Source organism: Orcinus orca, chromosome 4, assembly GCF_937001465.1.
Source record: "Orcinus orca chromosome 4, mOrcOrc1.1, whole genome shotgun sequence".
Classification (NCBI taxonomy): Eukaryota; Metazoa; Chordata; class Mammalia; order Artiodactyla; family Delphinidae; genus Orcinus; species Orcinus orca.
This window is the reverse complement of record NC_064562.1, coordinates 101875052-101899895: the sequence shown is the minus strand read 5'-3', so window position 1 is coordinate 101899895 and position 24844 is coordinate 101875052.

The window sequence follows — 24844 nt, the reverse complement described above, 5'->3', positions numbered from 1 at the left end:
GGTCTTTTCTGGAGTTCCATGTAAATGGAATCATACATATGTACTCTTTTGTGTCTGACTTCTTTTGCTCAGCATGATGTTCTGAGATTCATCCATGTTGTGTGATTAGTTTTCCATTCCTTTTTATGACTTAGTAGTATTTTATACAGTTTGTTTGCCCATCATTGTTAACGGCCATCCATGTTGTTCTCATGTTTTCGTGTATTATGGATACAGCTACTATAAACATATGTGTGCAGGCCTTCATGTAGAATATCTTCATTTCTTTAGGGTAAATACCTAGGAGTAGAATTGCTGAGTCATATGTAAGCATAAATTTAACTTTCTAAGAAACCTCCGAACTCTTTTCTGAAGTGGTTCTACCAGTTTACATTCCCACTAGCAATTTATAAGAGTTCCAGTTGCTCCAGATCCTCACCGATACTTGGTGTTATCATGTTAGTCATTCTAATAGGTGGTTTTAATTTGCATTTCCCTAGTTACTTATGATGTTGAGCATCTTTTTATGTCCATTTGCCATTTATATATATCCTTTTATGACGTGTCTAAATCTTTTGCCCATTTTTAATCAGTTACCTGAAGTTGTAAGAATTCTTTATTCTGGTTACACTTCTGGTTTGTAAAATTTTCTCTCAGCCTCTGGCTCGTCTTTTAATTTTTAACTATCTTTTAAAGAGCAAAAGTTTTAATTTTGTTGAATCAGTTTATCCATTTTTTATGGTTCATACTTTTTGCCTCTTATCTAATAAATCTTTTTATAACTCACAGTTACAAAATTTTTTTCCTATGTTTGTTTCTAGAAATTTTATAGTTTTAGCTCTTATATTTAGGCCTTTGATTCTTTTTTTTTTTTTTTTAGTTAATTTTTGTGTATGGTACCAATTAAGAGTTGAGAGTCACATTTGGCATATGGACGTACAATTGTTCCAGCACCATTTGCTAAAAAACTATCCTTTTATGTCAGCACCTCTGTATAAAATCAATTGATCATATGTCTATGGGTTTACTTCTGGACTCTTTATTCTGCTCCATGGATTCATGTCTATACTTATTCCAATATCACACTGTCTTGATTTTTGTAGCTTTAGAGTAAATCTTGAAATCAAGTAGTATAAGTACTCTAATTTTGCTCACCTCTGTCAAAACTATTTTGACTGTTTTAAGTTATTTGCATTTCTAAATAATTCTTAGAATCAGCTTTTCCATTTGTACCAAAAAAAAAAAAAAGCTGCTACAATTTTTATTTTTATTAAGATAGCATTAAATCTGTAAATAGGTTTGGGAACAATTGATATCTTAACAATATTGAATCTACCAATCCACGAACATGGACTATCTCTTCATTTTCTTTAGGTTTTGTTTAGTTTCACTCAGCAATATTTTGTAGTTCTCCATGTAGAGTTCTTCCACATATTTTGTTAAAATTATCCCTAATTATTTCACTTTTTATGCTATTGTAAATGGTATTTTTAATTTCAATTTCCAGTGGTTTGTTAATATACAGAAATACAGTTGCTTATTTTATATTGACCTTGTATCCTGAGATCTTGCTAAACTTACTACTTCTAGTATCCCTTTTTGTAGCTGCCCTAGGATTTTCTACATATACAATGTGTCATCTATAAATAAAGACACTTCTACATTTTTTTCAAATCTATATGCCTTTTATTTCTTTTTCTTCCTTTATTCACTGACTGGAACCTGCAGTAGAATAAAGAAGTGCTGCAGCTCACCTAATTTTAAATTAAATGTACTCCTTTCTTGAATAAGTGCAACAAATATTTAAAATATATGTCCATTTACTAGTTTGGCCAGTTTAGGGATTAAACGGTGGAAGGAAATGAGACAGATTCAGAATGAGGTGGGGAGACATACTGGTACGAAGTGAAGATAACTTTGTTAAGTTTTATTTTGCTGATGATCCAAAACGCTTCTTCAGATCATTTAATTAAACAATTGGCTTCAGGTATTAATGTCTTTGTTATGTTAATTAGGTGATTATTTTATATTACTTCAACTATTCTTTACCCTTGAAACTTTTTTCTTAGATATGTGGTATGCATGTATTTATTCAACAAACACTAAATGCTTACTCTGAACGAGGTACTATTCTGGGTGCTCATGTTTATACGTATTTGTATGTTTGCTTTTTCAGTAATAAATGTGGTAAAGAGACATTACTTCTTCTGGAACTAGAATACTAACACCTCTTTTTTTGAAGTAATGGTGCTATCCCTCTTACGATAGGAAGAATAATGTCTCCCCAAAGATTTTCATGTCCCAATCCCTGAATCCTGTGAATGTCTTACCTTACATGACAAAAAGGCATGTTGTTTGTGTGATTAATATAAGGGATTTGAGATGGGGCTATTATCCTGGATTATCAGGTGGATTCAATGTAATGACAAGGGTCTTTATAAGGAAAAGAGGGAGGCAGGCAGGAGTATCAGAGTCAGAGAAGGGTTTGAAGATGCTATGCTATTGTGTTTTTTTGTTTGTTTTTTAATTCTTTCCTTTTTTTAATATATAAATTTATTTATTTTTGGCTGTGTTGGATCTTCATTGCTGTGCGAGGGCTTTCTCTAGTTGTGACAAGCAGGGGCTACTCTTTCGTTGCGGTGCACAGGCTTCTTACTGCGTGGCTTCTCTTGTTGCGGAGCTCAGGGTCTAGGCGCGCGGGCTTCAGTAGTTTGGCACGCAGGCCCGGTAGTTGTGGCTCATGGGCTCTAGAGCGCAGGCTCTAGAGCACAGGCTCATTAGTTGTGGCGCACGGGCTTTGTTGCTCTGCGGCACGTGGGATCTTCCCAGACGGGGGCTCGAACCCGTGTCCCCTGCGTTGGCAGGCAGATTCTTAACCACTGTGCCACCAGGGAAGCCCTATGCTATTGGTTTTGAAAATGGAGGAAGGGACCATGAGCCAAGGAATGCAGGAATGCGTAAGGCAAGGAAATGGAGTCTCACCTAGGGCTTCTGGGAGGAACTTGGCCCTGCTGACACCTTGATTTTCAGACTTCTGATCTTAGAACTGTAACATAATCAATTTGTGTTATTTTAAGCCACTAAATATGTGGTAATTTATTACAGCAACAGCAGGAAACTAACCTACCTCCTCTCAGATAAATTGTGTTTACCATATCGACTGTAACCTATGACAATAAATACGCATTGCTTCAATTCTCTTACCTAAAAAATAGGTGATTCTACCTGTCGAGTTCCTCTCATGTGGTTTTTATAATGTTCAAATAGGATAAAATTTGTGAAAGTATTTTGAAGACAACCTTCTATTGCTCTGGTGGTGACAGGGAAAAGACCCCAAAAAGCTGGGCTATTATAAGGCAAGTGTAACGGAGGAAGAGACGTGTTGGGGGAAATGCATTGCCAAGTCGTAATGTTTCTCTCCATGTGGAGGGAGTTCACTGGTGTAATGCTTCTCACTCTCTCCTCCCATAGAGAGGAGTGAATTATATTATTGTTGAGGTTGGGATCAATGAGTGGGCATGTAAATAAAGCCAGCCCCTTTCTCTTACCTTTCTTTTAGGGTCTAGCAGCCCAGAGCAAACGTATGTTCTGTAGTGTTCCTCTACGCCCTAGCTTTAGAAGTCTGGATCCCGTGGTATGGGGAGAAAGTGGGGTGAGGGGGTGGCTGCAGTTGTTCAGGTCATCCCTGAGTGCATAAGCCCAAGACACACTTTTGAAAAGCCTGTCCTTGCTGCAAAATTAAGTCACATTCCGAGATTAACTTTATCAGTAGGAAAGAAGATACATCATCTTCATCTGCTTTTATTTACCTAGATTTTCATTTTACCTCTCAAGTACTCAGAACTCAGGCAGGAAGAAGGGTGCTGTTTATTGGGCCTCCAAACTTCATTCAGTAGGGCAAAGAGGCCACTTCTTTGGCGGTCCAGTGATTAAGATTCCACCCTCCCAATGCAGGGGGGCACTGGTTTGATCCCCTGGTCGGAGAAATAAGATCCTGCATGCTGCAAGGCATGGCCAAAAAAAGAAGGGCAAGGAAGTTAAGGGTTTGAAGGAAAAAACTATAACAATGGGTCATGGAATATAAACTAGAAAAGAAGAAATGAGGGATAAGGAGGGGTTGGTGATTGAGGGCTTTCATTCTCTTATATGAATAAAGAGAAGTGGTTGGATTAAAGGTCACAACAAAAAAATGAAAGCACTTTTGAAGAAAGGGTACTTTAGCAAGTAGCTTGGAAGAATAATATTTGTAGCCAGGATGAGATATTTGCATTTGAAATTTTGGAGATTATGCCATTTTTGTTGATGCCGAGATCTAAGGCATGGTGGATAGCTATGGTAGGGTAGAAGAAACACATCATTGAAAATATGAGGAAGTCAAGAAACCAGGAGTCTGTAGTATTGGATGAATCAATCATCAGCCTACATGTTGAAATCAGCAAGAAGGATGACAGGGATAGAGATAAAAAGAAAATTGAATTGCAAGTTAGTTTTACTGAGAATGAGGAAGAAAGACCCAGAGGCTACTAATTAGTGACTATAACATGGAGGAAGAAGAGTGGTACAGTTGGATGCTGTGAGCCTCAAAGGAGCAGAAGGGATTTGTAAGAGGGAAGGGGGGATAAAACTCCAACTGGCATTGAGGAGTAAGGCTGATGCTGAAGCACTTTGGGTCTGAGAGAAAAGAAATAATCCATTTGAGAGGGCTGCATAGAAACCATGTCCCCAGGATACAGCCACTTTTAGTTAAGAGGTGAATACAGTCTTCAGAGAAAGGGTTGAAAAATACAAGGGTTCATTGATTTCACGTTGGGAATTAGGAATTTTAAGAGACAAAGGGGGAGGAATTTACTAGGGAGAGGAAGGAAGGATGGGTGGGAATTAGGTCAGAATAAGGGAGGAAAGTTTAGGTAAGTAACTGATGACTGGGAAGCTTAGAATTCTGATGGAGAGAGGAATAAATGGAATCCTCTCAGAGATGATTGCTGTGCTCCAGACCGTTTTCTGTGGTGGAGCAGCTGCTCCCTGAGGGAGCCTGGGGTTGGTATGGTCTAATTATAGTCAGCTGCTTCTTCAGTCAGCAGGAGTTGTGGTTGTCTCTGCGCCAGCACTGCACTAGTTTGGTGACTTAGCTATTTTTTTCCCCATCCAGTGAATTTGGTTCTCCTCTCCCTCTTTGGGCTTTTGCCTATTCATGTTTCAACTTATTCATGGCTTGGGGAGAGATTATTTTAATTACTCAGACAAAAGGATCCTTCCTTTATAAATGGAATCACTGCAAATTTTCATGAAATAGAAAGCAACAAATTGTCTCTAATTACAATTTAATTTGCACCCATTGAACAAGCGATGGATTGACTCATGGAGAGACAATGTGTGTATGTGAGAGAGAGAGAAAAAATGAATGAATGAATGAACAAATGAAAGGATGAGAATGTCAATGTTAAGACTGTATAGGAAGAAACTCTCTCACCTTTCAAAGGACTGTGTGCCTTACCCTCAAAGAAGGGCATGCTATTTTTTGTGTTGATGGGCTTCCTCCCCTTATTGTAGGAGAAAAGTGGCTGAATAATTAAACATCTCATGTGTGAGAACCTAAAGAAAATGGAAAGACCAGAATAAATGTATGGGAAGAAAGATTTAGATCTGCGGACAGGCCTCTAGGACCCCAACTCTGACAGGGCTCTGACATTGCCAGGCTGGTGGCCAAGTTCACAAATGTTGTAAGGGGACACCGTATGAGGGACAAGAACTCCCCTGGACAGAAGGCCAATCCAGGACTTCAGCCCTAGGACAAGGTCAGTGGCCTCATCCAGAGAGTAGGAACAACACCCTTCCTGACCTTCAGGACTTCTCTTACCAATATAATCAATGACTGTGTGAGGACACCTCCCAGCATTAACCTTAGGACCCTCTTTACTCTAAGGGACCACCAGATACCTATTCTATGTGAGGGAGATTGTTGGAAGGGAGGGGGAGAGTTCCTACTGTGCTTTGTAGGGAACCATGCATATTAGTAACTCCTGTGCTGAAGATAGAGTGAATGGTCACAGCTCTTGAAAACAAATATTTTCACAATATCCCTTTCTTTTTTTAATAAATTTATTTATTTATGGCTGCATTGGGTCTTCGTTGCTGCGCTCAGGCTTTCTCTAGTTGTGACGAGTGGGGGCTACTCTTCATTGTGGTACACAGGCTTCTCATTGCGGTGGCTTCTCTTGTTCTGGAGCACAGGCTCTAGGCGCACAGGCTTCAGTAGTTGTGTCACGTGGGCTCAGCAGTTGTGGCTCATGGGCTCTAGAGCGCAGGCTCAGTGGTTGTGGCACACGGGCTTAGTTGCTCTGCAGCATGTGGGATCTTCCCGGACCAGGGCTCGAACCCATGTCCCGAGCATTGACAGGTGGATTCTTAACCACTGTGCCACCAGTAAGCCCTCCATATTTTTTATGCTCTATTAGACATAAACTTGAAGCCCAGCTCCACCATTTGCTAGCTATGTGACCTTGGTAAAATTACCTAAACTTTATAAGCCTTCATTTCTTCATCTATAAAATGTTAATTAGAACCAAATAGGACTGATTACTCTGAAAATTAAATGAGATAATGCATATAAAACATTTCACATGATACTTTACTTACAAAGAAGAAAGGAAACTGTTCTTTTCCTCAAGAGGTATAGAATTAATATGTACATAGTTACACCAAAAATAACAAGTCCTGAATAGTAGGGCCCATCAAAATCTCTGCCATTTTTAGGATTTCATGATCAGTACATTTGGGAAATGTGTAGTACAATATCTTCCTTTTGGAGATTTACACTGCCATTAGAGACTCTCAGAACTCTTGCAATATACAACCTGATTAACTACTTAGCCCTTGGGTTTTCAACCTTGTATGTACACAAACTATTAACATCTTGCAGATTTAGTCTTCCCCAAAACACAGTTTGGGGAAACTTCCACTTCTGTCCTAGGTGGTTGTTATTGACTGAGTGTTTGTGTTGCCCCCAAATTCATATGTTGAAGCCCTAACACAGAATGGGATGGTATTAGGAGGTAGGACCTGTGGCAGGTAATTAGGTTTAGATGAGGTCATGAGGGTGGAGCCTCCTGATGGGATTAGTGTCTTTATAAGAGGAGGAAGAGACCAGACCCCTCTCTCCAGCACAAGGAAGAAAAGGTCCTGTGGGCACACCAAGATATATTAGCCACCACAAGCCAAGGAAAGAGGCCTTAGAATGAAATCTACCTTGCTAGAAACTTGATCTTGGACTTTCCAGACTCTAGAACTGTGAGAAATAAATTTCTGTTGTTTAAGCCTCCCAGTCTATGGTATTTTGTTATAGCAGCCAGTTAATGAAATAATTGCAATCATATTTACTCTCTCCCTAAAGCAACTAAAAAACAAACTAAAACAACAGGTCTCAAGACATGTGGGACATCAAACACTAAGGACGGTGAACCTTACATTGCCCCAACTTACTGCCTATAGAAAGGTCCCATGATGCAACACAGGAAGGGGAAACCCAGCAAGAATTTGATGGTCTCCCTGAGTTGAAGAAATGGAACTAGGAGGCCAAGGAGGCCAAGGCAACAGGAGTTTGCAGGACAGAGTACTGGAGAGGAGAGCGATGCACAGAGAAGTGAAACTAAGGACCTGCAAAAAAATCCTTTTCAACTATCCAGCTGGGAGCTTTCCTCAGAGCATGCATGTGAGGAAACTACCCAAGGCCAAGAAAAAAAAAACTACCCAAAAGTATTAGAACAATCCCTTGAGCTCACACAGGGCCAGGATGGTTCCTGTTCCCACCAGCCAAAGTGGAAAACCTCATAATTCATGGGGCATTAGGCAGAGTATTCAAAAGCGTTTTGCCTCATTAGTGGAGAATATTAATCCTCAAACCAATGGCGCTCTGGTCCCACCTAACAAACCTTAACTGCAAAACTGAAGATCAAATGGTTTCCAAGTAACTTAACCCTAACCCAAAAGAGAGCTCAAGAATATCTATAGGAATACAAATATACCCAGCACTCAACAAGGTAAAATTTACAATATTTGGCATTTAATTTAAAAATTACCAGGCATGCAAAGAAGGAGGAAAATTCACTTCATAAGAGGCAAGAAACCAGTAAATCAAAACTGATTGAAAAGACACAGATGATAGAATGTGTGAACAAGGACATTAAAACAGTTTTTTATAACTGTCCCATATGTTCAAAAAGCTAAAGGAAAAACTAACCATGTTAAGTAGAGACATGGAAGATACTTAAAAGTTCCAAATCAATCTTCTGGAGAAAAACAAAAATACAGTGAGATGAAAAATAGCTGGATGTTTTAACATAAAATTAGACATTTCAGAAGAAAAGATTAGTGAAACATGAAGAAATTGCAATAGAAAGTATTCAAAATGAAATACAAAGAGAAAAAAAAGACTGGAAAAAAAATGAAAAGATAAATGAGACATATGTCAGCTTCAGACAACCTAATATACTTGTAATTAGAATCCCTAAGGTGGGGGGTAGAGAGGGTGATATTTGCAAAAATAAAGATATAAAATTTTCTAAATTTGTTGAAAAATAACCTCATGTGCAAGAAGATCAACAAACCCCAAGCACAAGAAACATAAACAAACTGCAACAAGACAAATCATAAATTTGGTTAAAAGCAGTGATAAAGAGAAAATCTTAAAAGCAGCTGAAGAACTCCCATTCTATGCAGAGAAATGAGGTTAAGGATGATAGCATGTTACTTGCCAGAAATATGCCACCTAGAAGACAGTAGAGTAATGTCTTTAAAGTACTGAAAGAAAAAATATTGTCAATCTAGAATTTTATACCCAGTAAAATTATCTTTCAAGAATGAATGGGGAGGGACTTTCCTGGTGGCACACTGGTTGAGAATCCACCTGCCAATGCAGGGTACACGGGTTCAATCCTTGGTGCAGGAAGATCCCACATGCCGCAGAGAAACTAAGCTGGTGCACCACAACTACTGAGCCCACACACCAGAACTATTGAAGCCCATGTCCCTAGAGCCCGTGCTCCACAACAGGAAAAGCCACCACAATGAGAAGCCCACACACTGTAACAAAGAATAGCCCCCACTCACAGCAGCTAGAGAAAACCCTCGCACAGCAACGAAGACCCAATGCAGCCAAAAACAAAATTAAAATTAAAAAAATATCTTAACACTTAAAAAAAAACTGTTAAAAAAAGAATGAATGGGAAATAAAGATAATTTTTTCACACATTCAAAAGCTGAAAGAATTTATCACCAGCAGACATGCCTTAAAAGAAATGGTAGGAGGCGGAGTCAAGATGGTGGTGTGGGAAGACGTGGAGTTAGCATCTCCCCACAGCTAGGCCACCTGCCGGCTGCTGGTGGGGAACTCTGACACCCAAGGAGACAGGAGGAACCCCAAAGTGAACCAGTAGGACATAGGGGGACAGAGGGGGGAGGAAAAGTGAAGCCAGATAGGATCAGTGCCCCTGAGGCTGGGGACGTCATGAAAGGCAGGCGGGAGGGACTCTCCAGGAAGAGCGGGAGAGGAGTGGAGGGCAATCACCTGGCCCACTCGGGCCAGGAAACCTGCTGAGCTCCCAAGCCAGTACCCACCCCCAAAGCCCCATCCAGGCCATGTGGGTCCTGGGGGCATAGGAGGGAGGCGGGGGAGGTCAGCACAGGCAGGTGGGAGGGGACCTCCCAGACCAGAGGAGCAGGAGAGGAGAGGAGGGCATGTGCCCTGCCCAGTTGAGCCCAGGAAGCCTGCTGGGCTCCCAGGTGAGGTACCCATCCCACTGATACAAGTGGTGGGGGGTACACCTGGGCCCCTTCTGTTCCTTGAGCCTAAGCCCCACCCCCCACAGCCCCCACAGCCTTTTCCAGCCCTGTGGATCCTAAACATAGGCCCCACCCACCATCCAAAGCTCACCTTTGCTTAGGCCCTGCCCTCCACAGCCAAGGCCTTCCCCCCACTCTTTCTTTCTTTTCCCTCCTCCTCTTTTTTACTAATGTGGTATTGATGTACCTTCCTGTTGTTGATTCATCTGTATTTTTATTTTTATATTCTTTCTAACATATCTGTTAGTTTCCTAGTCTAATTTTATTTTTTACTTTGTTATTGTTCTCTTTTTTTTTTTTTTTTTTTGCCACCCTACATGGCTTGCCTGATCTTGGTTCATGAGCTGGGGGTTGGGCCGAAGCTCCTGTGGTGGGAGCTCCAAGTCCAAACCACTGGACTAACAGAGAACCGCAGACCCCAGGGAATATTCATTGGAGTGAGGTCTCACAAAGTTCCTCATCTCAGCACCAAGACCGAGCTCTACCCAATAGCTTACAAACTCCAGTGAAGGAAGCCTCAGGCCAAACAACCAGTAAGACAGGAACACAATCCTGCTCATTAAAAAAAGAAAAAAATGGGGGGCTTCCCTGGTGGCTCAGTGGTTGAGAGTCCGCCTGCCAATGCAGGGGACACGGGTTCGTGCCCTGGTCCAGGAAGATCCCACGTGCCGCGGAGCGGCTAGGCCCGTGAGCCATGGCCACTGAGCCTGCATGTCCGGAGCCTGTGCTCTGCAACAGGAGAGGCCACAACAGTGAGAGGCCCGCGTACCGCAAAAAATATATATATACATATGAGATGGCAGAAAAATATGTCACAGATGAAGGAGCAAGGTAAAAACCTACAAGACCACGTAAATGAAGAGGAAATAGGCAATCTACCTGAAAAAGAATTCAGAGTAATGATAGTATACATGATCCACAATCTCAGAAGTAGAATGGAGGCATGGATTGAGAAAATACAAGAAAAGTTTAACAAAGATCTAGAAGAACTAAAGAACAAACAGAGAGATGAACAACACAATAACTGAAATGAAAAATACACTAGAAGGACTCAATAACAGAATAACTGAGGCAGAGGAATGAATAAGTGAGCTTGAAGACAAAATGGTGGAAATAACAGCTGAGGAGCAGAATAAAGAAAAAAGAATGAAAAGAATTGAAGATAATCTCAGAGACCTCTGGGACAACACTAAACGCATCAACATTCAAATTATAGGGGTCCCCGAAGAAGAAGAGAAAAAGAAAGGGACTGAGAAAATATTTGAAGAGATTATAGTCAAAAACTTCCCTAACGTGGGAAAGGAAATAGTCCAAGTCCAGGAAGCACAGAGAGTCCCATACAGGATAAACCCTAGGAAAAACACAATAAGACACATATTAATCAAACTAACAAAAATTAAATTCAAAGAAAAAATATTAAAAGCAGCAAGGGCAAAACAAAAAATAACATCCAAAGGAATCCCCATAAGGTTATCAGCTGATTTTTCAGTGGAAACTCTGCAGGCCAGAAGGGAGTGGCAGGATATACTTAAAGTGATGAAAGAGAAAAACCTATAACCAAGATTACTCTACCCAGCAAGGATCTCATTCAGATTTGACGGAGAAGTCAAAAGCTTTTCAGACAAACAAAAGGTAAGAGAATTCAGCACCACCAAACCAGCTTTACAACAAATGCTGAAGAAACTTCTCTAGGTGGGAAACAAAAGAGAAGAAAAAGACCCACAGAAACAATCCCAAAACAATTAAGAAAATGGTAATAGGAACATATAAATAATAACCTTGAATGTAAATGGATTAAAGGCCCCAACCAAAAGACACAGACTGGCTGAATGGATACAAAAACAAGACCCATATATATGCTGTCTACAAGACACCCACTTCAGACCTAGGGACACATACAGACTGAAAGTGAAGGGATGGAAAAAGATATTCCATGCAAATGGAAACCAAAAGAAAGCTGGAGTAGCAATACTCATATCAGATAAAATATATTTTAAAATAAAGACTGTTACAAGAGATAAGGAGGGACACTACATAATGATCAAAGGATAAATCCAAGAAGATATAACAATTATAAATGTTTATGCACCCAACATAGGAGCACCTCAATACATAAGGCAAATGCTAACAACCATGAAAGGAGAAATTGGCAGTAACACAATAATAGCAGGGGACTTTAACACCCTACTTACACCAATGGACAGATCATCCAAACAGAAAATAAATAAGGAAACACAAGCTTTAAATGACACAATAGATTTAATTGATATTTATAGACCATTCCACCCAAAAGTGGCAGAATACACTTTCTTCTCAAGTGCACATGGAACATTCTCCAGAATAGATCATATCTTGGGTCACAAATCAAGCCTCAGAAAATTTAAGAAAATTGAAATCGTATCCAGCATCTTTTCTGACTACAATGCCATGAGATTGGAAATCAATTACAGGAAAAAAACTGTAAAAAACACAAATACAAGGAGGCTAAACAGTGTACTACTAAATAACCAAGAGATCACTGAAGAAATCAAAGAAGAAATTTAAAAATACGTAGAAACAGATAACAATAAAAACATGACAACCCAAAACCTATGGGATGCAGCAATAGCAGTTCTAAGAGGGAAGTTTATAGCAATTCAATCTCACCTTAAGAAACCAGAAAAATCTCAAATAAACAATCTAACCCTACACATAAAACAACCAGAGAAAGAATAACAAAGAAAACCCAAAGTCAGTAGAAGGAAAGAAATCATAAAGATCAGAGCAGAAATAAATGAAATGAAAATGAAGAAAACAATAGCAAAGGTCAGTAAAACTAAAAGCTGTTTTTTGAGAAGATAAACAAAATTGATAAACCCTTAGTCAGACTCATCAAGAAAAGAAGGGAGAGGACACAAACCAATAAAATTAGAAATGGAAAAGGAGAAATCACAACTGACACTGCAGAAATACAAAGGATTATAAGAGACTACTACAAACAACTATATGCCTATAAAATGGACAACCACGAAGAAATGGACAAGTACAATTGGAAAAGTACAATTTTCCAAGACTGAACCAGGAAGAATTAGAAAATATAAACAGACCTATCACAAATAATGAAATTGAAACTGTAATTAAAAATCTTCCAACAAACAAGAGTCCAGGACCAGATGGCTTCAAAGGCGAATTCTATCAAACATTTAGAGAAGAGCTAACACCAATCCTTCTCAAACTCTTCCAAAACATTGCAGAGGGATAAACACTCCCAAATTCATTCTACGAAGTCACCATCACCCTGATATCAAAACCAGAAAAAGATAACACCAAAAAAGAAAATTATAGACCAATATCACTGATGAACATAGATGCAAAAATCCTGAACAAAATACTAGCAAACTGACTCTAACAGCACATTAAAAGGATCATACACCATGATCAAGTGGGGTTTATCCCAGGGATGCAAGGATTCTTCAATATACACAAATCAATCAATGTGATAAACCACATTAACAAGTTAAGGAATAAAGACCATATGATCATCTCAATAGATGCAGGAAAACTTTTGACAAAATTCAACACCCATTTATGATAAAAAGTCTCCAGAAAATGGGCCTAAAGGGAACCTACTTCAACATAATAAAGGCCATATATGACAAACCCACAGCAAACATCATACTCAATGGTGAAAAACTGAAAGCATTTCCACTAAGACCAGGAAGAAGACAAGGATGTCCACTCTTGCCACTCTTATTCAACATAGTTTTGGAAGTCTTAACCACAGCAATCAGAGAAGAAAAAGAAATAAAAGGAATACAAATTGTAGAATGGGCATCATCAGAAAATCTACAAACAACAACTGCTGGAGAGAGTGTGGAGAAATGGGAACCCTCTTGCACTGTTGGTGGGAATGTAAATTGATACAGCCACTATGGAGAACAATTTGGAGGTTTCTTAAAAAACTAAAAATAGAATTACCATATGACCCAGCAATCCCACTACTGGGCATATACACTGAGAAAATCATAATTCAAAAAGAGGCATGTACCACAATGTTCATTGCAGCACTATTTACAATAGCTAGGACATGGAAGCAACCTAAGTGTCCATTGACAGATGAATGCATAAAGAAGACGTGGCACAATGTATGCAATAGAATATTACTCAGCCATAAAAAGAAATGAAATTGAGTTATTTGTAGTGAGGTGGATGGACCTAGAGTCTGTCATACATAGTAAAGTAAGTCAGAAAGAGCAAAACAAATACCGTATGCTAACGCATATATATGGAATCCAAAAAAACAAAAATGGTACTGATGAACCTAGTTACAGGGCAGGAATAAAGACTTAGACATAGAAGATAGACTTGAGAACATGGAGTGGGAGGGAGAAGCTGGGCGAAGTGAGAGTAGCATCAACATATATACAGTACCGAATGTAAAAATAGTTGGCTGGTGGGAAGCAGCAGCATAGCACAGGGAGATCGGCTCAGTGCTTTGCGATGACCTAGAGGGGTAGGATAGGGAGGGTGGGAGGGAGGCTCAAGAGGGAGGGGATATGGGGACATGTGGCTGATTCACTTTGTTGTGCAACAGAAACTAACACAGTACTGTGAAGCAATTATACTCCAATAAAGATCTATTAAAAAAAAACCATAATGAAAAAGGATATTATATATGTATAATTGTGTCACTTTGCTGTACAGCAGAAATTAACACAACATTGTAAATCAACTATACTTCAATAAAATTAATTTTTAAAAAATGGTAAAGGGAATCCTGCAAGCAGAAGGAAAATGACATTGGAAGGGAACCTGGATCTACACAAAGTAATGGAGAGCACTGGAAATAATAATTATGTAGGTAAATATAAAAACTTTTTTCTTATTATTTAAATCTATTTTTAAAATAAACCATGTCAAGCAAAAATAATAAGAAATTATGAGGTTTATATAGAAGTAAAATGCATGGCAATAGCACAACAGCAAGTAGAGTAGAAATGTAGTATACACAGTTTAAGGTTGTCCACATGAGTGGTATGACTATCACTGGAAGGTATACTATGATAAGTTTAAGATGTATATAATAAATCTTAAGGCAACCACTAAAATAAAACAACAGTTATTATAATAAGCCAAAGGAGATAAAGTGGAATCATAAAAACATGCAGTTCAGAAGAAGGCAGAAAAAGGAGTAAAAAAGATACAAAATACACATGGAGAAAATAGAAAATAGCAAAATATTCAGCCAAATCAATAATCACATTAAAATGTAAGATTTAAATGTAAACATTTCAATTAAAAGGCAGAGATTGTCAGATTAGATAAAAAACAAGACCTAACTATATATTCCTTTTAATTAACCCACATTATTATGAAGGTATGTTTAGGTTAAAACAAACAATAGGATGAGGGGTGAGGGATGAAAAAAGATATAGCATGCTAATACTAATCAAAAGTAACCTGGAGTGGCTGTATAACTATCAGACAAATTAGATTTCAAAGTAAAGAAAGGAACGTTACCATAATGATAAAAGGTGAAATCATCAAGAATATATAACAGCCCTAAATGTTTATACATACAACAGAGTTTCTAAAATTATGAAGCAAAACTGATAGAGGAGAAAGGGAAAAAGAGACAAATCTAAAATCATAGAGATTTTAGCACCCCTCTATCAATTATTTACAGAAAAATTAGGCAGACAAATCAGGATGTTGGTGTTGGTAGTTTTGTGCTGATCTTCTGAGGTTCTTTCTGTGCTCTTTCAACACATAATTTCAAATCTTTTTTTTTTTTAATTTCAAGAAAATTTTCTTGAAATATAGTGTTTAGTATTTGTTCTGTTTTCTTGTTTTTGGTTTTCTTCTACAGGAAACCCTGGGATAGTAGGTCCCCTGATATCTTTACATAGCTCTATTAGATAAGCCTTCTTCACTTTTCAGTGAATGAAACTGATGATCAGAAAGATTACGCAATTTGTTCAAGCTTCCACAGCTTGTAGGAAAGGAAGAACTCTGGCCTGCTCAACTCTGAATCCTGAGGTCTTTCTCCCACACTACCCTGCTGCCTGAATCCAGAAATCGGCCTTTCACTGCATTTATTTCACTGCCTTTCTGTCCCACGGTCACTCTCATATGTCTTAAAACCTTGCTTCTCAAAGTAAGGTCCTCGGACCAGCAGCACTGGCATCACCTGGGAACTCATTAGAACTGCAGAATCTCCCTTGCTTTAGGACTTCTGAATGAGAATCCGAATTTTTACAAGGTGCCCTGGTGATTCCTGTGCCGTTAAAACTTGAGAAGCGCTGCTCTAGGAGAAATATCTGAAGGCGCTTCATGCAGCGGTTCTCAAACTTTTACTGCCCGTTAAACGAATCACCTTGGAATCATTTAAAAATCCTGATACCTAGGCCACAATTCCTACCAAGTAAGTCAGAATCTCTTGGGATGGAGCCCATGCATCAGTATATTTTAAAACTCCCCAAAAGTACAGCCAAGTTTTGACACCAGTGCTTAAGAAGAGCTTTTTAGTCCTTAATGTTCCTAGGAATCACCCGGGAGCATCTTAAAGGACAGATACTGATTTAGTGGATCTGGGGCGGGTCCTGAGATTCTGCATTTCTAACAAGTTCCCAGATGACAGATGCTACTGGTCCGAGGAGTTTCTGGAGCAAAATGAAACTCCCTGGGGTTTCTTTCAACAATACCAATAAATGCAAATAGCCCAGAATCAAGGTAAGCTTGTCTAAGGCACAGTCCTGGCCCGCTCATCTCTGAGTGAGATACAATAAGGAGCTCTGGGAGAAGGGATCGGGTGCTTCAGGCTCTTCCGTGGCCTTCCCGCTTGCTTCACACCTGGTGCTGGGCTGGCAACCACACCAAGCCTGGGCTGGTGGGCCAGCCAGCATCGGGCTGCAGCACTGGGGCCCCAGGGCAGAGCTCTTGCAAGTACGCACGTCTCCTTTCCGGCTGCCTGTGCCTTCATGGGCCGTCTACCTTTTCTTCCCCTAGTTATCCTCTCACTTCTCCCTGGGGTCCTGCGTCTAGGCTTACCAGCAGGCCCTGGGGCACTTGCTCAGCCCCGCGTGTGCTTACTCGGGCTAAGTCAAAACTGCAAAAGTTCAGGCCATAACACTGAGGAACTCAAGCCAGGAGAATAAGGGCCACAGGATGAGCGACCAAGAGACCCGGTGTGACGGAACTCGATTTGTTGTTCATCCCGGCTCCATGCATGGCAGGCAGGATTCAGTCTGACGACTGGAGCTTGGCAGGACTTAACACACACTGTGCTCACTCCAGCTTCTAATTTATATATTTTTCTCCCTTGGCAAGACCCAAGCAACTGTCATCAGCAAGTTGCGTGGGACCTGCCGAGTGCGAGGTGGGCCTGTGTGGGGTCCAGAGTTTTGACTCAGATCCCCTGGCCTCCAGCAGGCAGGGCTGGGTTGGTTGTTTGTGACGTGAAGGCTGAGTAAGGGGTCCCTCTGGACACACTGAGGCTGAGGAAGCCCCCTGGCCCTGTTTCTAAGAAGGCAGGACACTTACCCAAAATTCCAGTGGGCCCAAAATTAACTTATACAACAGAGCAAACTAATTCACTTTTCTCTAGGGTTGGCAGAAAAAAAAAAAGAAAAATGGGAAGGGAAGGGAAAACTGAGAACTTAAGACGTCTAGTGCACAGGCCACCAAGTAGGGGATTCTTTCTAACTGGGATTATCCCATGTTTTTTATTTGGGGCTTGTTCACTGATGTTTCTAAGCCCTACTTACAAGGCATTTTACCACGTGCCACATAAAACTGGCCATCAGAGCACAAACTGTTTACCCTCTGCAATAACACCTGCCCATCCCCCACCCCTCCCGCCCTCCAGATTCTTGAGACTCTCTTTAATTTCCTGCCAAGGATTTAGAGAAAGCCACTCTGGGAACTAAAAGAGTTAATGTAGCTCAAGGGCTGAGCAAGTTTCTCCTCTCTACTGATAGCATAATTAATCCTTATTGTTCCCCAAAGGATAGCCAAGGGAATGCTTCATTTCCCAGATGCGGGTGTTCAACAACCTCCCAGAGGCTCTGGTCCCAGCTACTAAGTGGCCAAGTACCCGCAGCACAATCAGTGGGTTGGACCCAGCCTCTCAGATGGGCCTCTGGTCTCCCATGACAAGTCTAAGTAGATTTAGTTTCCTGTCTTCACTTCCCCAAGCCTAATAACACCCCCTGGGGGCACTATTTAAATGTAGGCGTTTGAGGGTGGAAACAAAAGAAGAGATTACTTCCTGGCGAGTGAGTAATTGGCCTAGTGAAACTTCACCTGGGGGTAGCTAGTTAACCAGTAGAGAGCAGAGGTGGAAGCAACTCTGGAGGGAAGTACCCGGCAAGTGGAGAAACAGCCCAGTGTGTGGAGATTGTCTGTTTATGGGACTGGAAGTTTCAGCCTGGCCACTGGGGCCCTCTGACAGCCCTAAGCATCCAATAAATTAGAGGAACTTCTTAAGGGCTCTAAGACCCAGGCCTTGAACTGTCTGCCTTGGAAAGCCCCAGAGTTAAGGTCCTGCTCTCACCCACTTGTTCTCAGTGCGGTTGCTAAGAAGCAGCATCCCCATCACCTGGGAATTTGTTAGAAATGCACATTTTCAGGCACCGTACCAGACCCGCTGAGTTATTCAAATCTCTGGTGGTGGGATCCAGCAATCTGTGACTTAACAAGCCCTCCAGGTGATTCTGGCACAGGCTCAAGTACGAGCACTACTGCTCATCGTTTTTTCAGCCCCTTGAAATCAGGCTGCCTTGGGAGCATCCAGAGGTAATGGATGTGACTTTGGGTCATAAAGTGGGGCTTGCAAGTTAGATTGTCAGGTTCTGAATATTAGCTCTGCAACTTCCTAGTCATGTGACCTTGCAAATTGGTTCCCTCGGCTCTAAGATGGGGGAAATAACACCTCTTCCACAGGAGGTCATGAGCTTATAATAGTTTCTGTCTCTTTCCCACTCCACTGTTTCTGATAGGAAATTTACAGAACAAGACCTACTGTCCTTAGAGTGAAAATCTGCAAGACAGGAAATGGCCACACATGTATAGGATGCTAATGTTAATATGTTTTAATTAACATTTTTTAATGGTTCTAGGTTTAAGAGTTCAGTTCAGCCTTTGAATCCTGACGATAAGGATTTTTTCTTTTAGCAGAAATATATTTCCTCATGCTGACTTTCATCCAAATAGTTTCAAATATTAAATTAAAACTTTCCTAAAAAGTGAAACTTAACTTCATGCAATGATGCTTCCCTTTTTTTTTTTTTAATTTTAAAGATATATTTATTGGAATGTAATCTTGGGCCAAAGAATATGAACTCTCTCAAGGATTTTCATATACATGTATCACCAAAGTACTTTCCATAATCTCTATGTAACGCTGCAGTCATGCACCTCTTTCATTTAATAACTTTTCAGAATGATGGAGTTGATCAACTCTCAACTTCACTTCCTGATTGAATAGAACACAGGAGAGTGAAAGGTAAAAACACATAATAAATGTCCCATTTGGGGCTGAGATGTCAAGGAGCACAGGTGGGCAATGATGTCCCTGAAGCAAGACTGTGCCCATAACCGTGATACCTAGTCATTCACTGTATTGGTTTGCTAGGACTGCCATAACAAAATACCAGGTTGGGCGGCTTAGACAACAGAATTTAATCTTCTCACAGTTCTGGAGGCCAGAAGTCCAAGATCATGGTGTTGGCAGGCTCCTTCTGAAGTCTCTGTCCTTGGCTTGCAAACGGCTGCCCACTTGCTACCTCATCACATGGTCTTCCTTCTGTGTGTGCATCCCAGGTTTCTCTTTGTGTGTCCAAATATCCACTTCCTTTTTTTCTTCTTCTTCTTTTTTTCTTTATTTTTTTTATACAGCAGGTTCTTATTAGTTATCCATTTTATACATATTAGTGTATACACGTCAATCCCAATCTCCCAATTCATCACACCACCAACCCCGCCACTTTCCCCGCTTGGTGTCCGTACATTAGTCCTCTACATCTGTTTTTTTTTTTTTCCTTTTTAAGAGAGAGAGGAAGCTTAATTTGGGCTTTTCGTATATATAATTCAGGATCAGGCAAGGTTAACACAACTAATCGAAACAATGTGAGCGTTTTCCTTCTTCAGGCACGACACTTTTGATTCTATATTGCATGCTACATTGTTTTTAACTTATATATTAAAAAGTATATCTTTATAGCAAGAATTTTAGAAAATACAGAGAACTATGAAGAGAAAAGAAAACACCCATATCCTACTGCTTAGAGATTGTCACTCAAGTACTGTTAAGGTTTCAGTATATTTCTCTGTGGTTTGGTTTTCTGCTCACAGGTGTAACTATTAATATGTGTACATATAGAAAAGCTTTTTCATAGGAGCTCACTGTATTGTTGTGATCACCTCAACTCAAAATTTGGTTCAATGTCAAAACTGATGATGCCACACATGCACCAGCAGGATATGAAAAGGTTTATTACTCACATTATGAGGTATTCTGGGGAATGCAGGGCAGACTTCAAAGAAGGTCCAAAAATGGCTCGAAAGAGCAGAGAAAGGAGACTGGCTTGGGGGTTTTAGTGTGGTTAGAAGTGGGGGCTGGGTGAGGGTTCCTGCACGGGGACTGGAGCCTTGCATGCTTTGAACTTCCTGCTGGTGCCAAAGGAGGTTGCACCTGGGCGGGCTCCTCAGCTTGCCCAGCCGTGGGCCAGACAGGGAAAGGGAGAGGGGCTTGAAGGTTGTCGGCAGACAAACCTCAAAACTGGAGTTAGACTCCATTACTTGCACAGTTTTGCATCTTTGTCTTAAATTTAGCATTGCGTGTTGTACTACGGTTAATGGTGACTAAAGGTTTATTGTCAAATTTAATTTCTTTTGACATTGGTGTCTTGTGGCAATGCCTGTTTTCCCTGTAACTGATCATTTATTTATTCATATTATGGAAGGTTGTGTAGGTTAAAAAACAACATTGATTTTTTTTCTTATAAAACAAGTTTTCAAAAATCATGGAGCATACACACACTACTATATATAAAATAGATACACAAGAAGGACCTACTGTATAGCACAGGGAACTATACTGAATATTGTGTAATAACCTATATGGGAAAAGAATCTGAAAAAGAATATATATACATATATGTATAACTGACTCACTTTGCTGTACACCTGAAACTAACACAAGATTGTAAATCAACTATACTTCAATTTAAAAATAAACTAATTAAAAATAAAATAAAATGCAAATTGAAACAACAGCAAATCATGGCAGAATAAAACATAGCATATATTCTGAGAACAAGGCATTAATAAGTTTTCCTTGAAAATAAATACAGATTGCTCAGGGAAGAGAATACAAATAGTTTTCCTGTCTGTGAGTATATTTGCATTTTTTATGATCACACATTCTACAGAATGTGTGAGTCACATATCTAATCTGCTTCTAAATATTGGTCCTAAAGAATGTAAGTATTTACAATCCTACACTTGGAGTCCACACCTTGTGACAACAAAAGACAACTCAAGTCAGCTTCAAACAGGAATTATAACTAACCTCAGGGCTATTTTTTCCAACTGTAATAAAGAATGTTCCAACATCTTAAATGACTGAAGATAATCCTCTGTCATGTTGTGCATCTAGGTTATAAAAATACATGCACTGCTTTGAAGAAAGGTTCTGGTCCACTGATGTCAATTGAAGGTCAGATTATGGAAAACTGGTATTGTTTCAACAAGAAATGAAGCCTGCTTATGTTTCTCTCGGTATTTTTGAATAAAGAATCTTACTACGTAGGTTCCAACTTGAAGATTTAATTAAGGGCATGAGGAGTGATTGATTCTAGATGTTGATCAGAGAAGATGACTCGCCGTGTGTTAGAGAAGCACCTTCCATTGAAATGTATGAGGGAAACAAAATCTGGTTTCTGATTGAAGGTCTACTGAAAGATATTTTGAATAGACCAGAAGAGCAGAACAAATTGGAATATCTTATTCCAAGATTAAAAATCACTTTTTAAAAAAAGAAGCTATTTGGGCTTCCCTGGTGGCGCAGTGGTTGAGAGTCCGCCTGCCGATGCAGGGGACGCGGGTTCGTGCCCCGGTCTGGGAGGATCCCATATGCCGCGGAGTGGCTGGGCCCGCTGAGCCATGGCTGCTGAGCCTGCGTGTCCGGAGCCTGTACCCCGCAACGGGAGAGGCCACAACAGTGAGAGGCCCGCGTACCACAAAAAAAAAAAAAAAAAAAAGAAGCTATTTGGTAGAAACCTTAGCCAATCCTATTTTTTTCCCTTTAATGCAAAAGAACTTGTCATCCCGAGAAATAAGGTATGCCTTTTGAGCTAAAGTGTAAAGATTGACAATACAATGTCAAAATGATAGCTAGATGGGGGAGATATAAGATAGGAGGATGGAGGCGGGGTGAACAATTGAGAAGGAATGCTCTTCACGGTTTTTAATTTAGAGAAATGGGCGTTCCTCATAGTTCCCCTAATAGGTATGGTTCAGCCGTGGCAGAAATGTTCCTGGAGCACAACGTCTTCTGGTGATTGCCATCTCCAGGAAGCTTCCCCCCAGCTTCCATGCTGATCATCAATAATTCCAATAATGTATGCAGAGTGGTTAACACATGTCTGTCACACAGTTTGCACTGAAAGATGTTAATGTGATGATGATGGTGATGACGACATGGCTATTGCCCTCCAGGAGTTCACAGCCTAGGGGAGGGAGCATTCAAGTAAACAGGTGATCATAATACAGTGCTGTGAGAATATTGCATGACGTGTGATCAGGACTTTAGATAGGAGAACTCTACCGAGACTGGGGGCGGGGGAGCGGGTGGGGACCACATCATTCAGTCAACACACAGAAGTGCTGCGTGGATGTGCATGGGTGGCTGACAACCGCTTGTTTGTCCATCTGCTGTGTAAACAGGAACAGAGTTGGGTTCAGACAACTGCTGCTTTATTCATTTCCTTTTCCTTGTGCTACATAGGACCAGGATCTCCAGGAGCTTTTTAAAATACCACTTTGGTTGCTGTTGAAGAGTAGATTGGATTTGTATTCCAGTCATCAGAGCTTTCATTGTAATATAAAGGGGCATGCAGGATGGAAAGAGAAAGAATTATGGTTGTTTAGGAAACGGAGCACTGTTTCCTGTGATTACAATCTCAAGGCTAAAGTTCAATGCTCACTGCAGAAGTTTCTTGACAGCATTGTATACCTGTCAAAAGGTTTTGAAAGAATATAAAACTCAGGTTCTTTGGGGCTCCAGGAGACGCTGGCTCAGGACTCTGGCAAGAGACCCTTTGTCTGTTGACCTGTCTTGAATGGCCTTCCCTGGCCCTGGTCGCCTAAAGACTTGGCCTCCTGCTTCCTGGTCATCTGGGAACATGGTTTTTATTGTCTCAGCCTGCCCATAAAAAGCAGGGTAAATATTCAGTCATTAACCAGTTGTCAATAAGTATCCAAAATGCCCAAAGTGCCGTGGTAGGCTTCATGAGGGACACCTGATCCCTGTCCTTGGTGATTCCGATCTGGCTAGAACGGTAATGTCTACACTAGGAAAGAATTAGTACCACACTGGGCTACCACAGGAGGCTTACAGATACTGAGTGTCACAGGACATTGGAAGTGGGAGAGAACTGCTTTGCTGTATGTAGGTATTTGGGGAAGGAACAAGAGGGTGGTAGATGGTCAGCTGGATGGATAGATGAGAGGGTAGAGGGGTGGGCGGACAGATGGTGCCTGCACACATGCATGGGCGCTGTGGCATAACTCAGTGGCTTTTTCTTTTTTTGGTTTTCGGTTTTCATTTTCATGTTTTGGCTGCGCTGGGTCTTCGTTGCAGCGTGCGGGCTCTTCGTTGTGGGCTTTTCTCCAGTTGTGTTGTGCAGGTTTAGTTGCCCCGTGGCATGTGGGATCTTTGTTTCCACGTCCCCTGCATTGGAAGGCAATTCTTAACCACTGGACCACCAGGGAAGTCCCACAGTGGTTTTAAAGCCAACTGGGCAAGAGCTGCCGGTCTGTCATTTACTAGTGACATGACCTCAGGAGATTTACATAACTCTTTCAAACCCAGTTTCTTCACCTATAAAATAAGATGATAACACTTGCCTTGCAAGATTGCTGAGAGAATCAAGTGTGATAAGGTTTGTAAAACACCTCTTATATGGTAGGCACTCAATAAAGAGTGACTTATTTATATTCGTAATGGTCTAGAAAAGTTTCCAGGTGGACGTGAATTAAAGTCAGGCCTGGAGAAAGGATGGGATTGAGATGAATGGAAAGCAGGGAGAGGGTCCTCTGGCAGAAGAACAGCATGATGAGAGCGTGTGCCTAGAAAAGCTGGAAGCACATTCGGTGTCACTAAGGGGGGCTACCTGGAGCCACAGCTGCCTGAGGTGGCAAAGGCGAATTGAGGCCTGAGCTTAGAGGACTTGAAATGCTAAGGAGTTCCGTCCGGCTTTTCCCTAGAGGTCAGCAGGGAATACCGAAGGTTCAGAGGAAGCAGAAAGGTTCCCTCTGGGCCCCCTTTCTTCCTCAGCCCGACCTTGACAACATCCGGACTTCCTTTGAACTTGGAGGCTCTCATTTTTTACAGTATTTCTAGTTCCCCTTACCTTTTACAAGTAGCCCCTGGACTTCCTGTGCCCAGGACAGCTGCAGGACTGTGGCAGCCAGCCTTTCCTCCATTACAGAAACCCTCCTCTGACGGTGAAGAAGCAAATGCTTTCTAAAGGTTAGCTGTCATGGGGCTTCCCTGGTAGCGCAGCGGTTGAGAGTCCGCCTGCCGATGCAGGGGACACGGGTTCGTGCCCCGGTCCGGGAGGATCCCACATGCCGCGGAACGGTTGGGCCCGTGAGCCATGGCCGCTGAGCCTGCACGTCCGGAGCCTGTGCTCCGCAACGGGAGAGGCCACAACAGTGAGAGGCCCACATACAGCAAAAAAAAAAAAAAAAAAAAAAAAAAAAGATTAGCTGTCACAAAGGGAAACAAGTCCCCTTAAACCTCCTTTGTCAAACAAATGCTCCC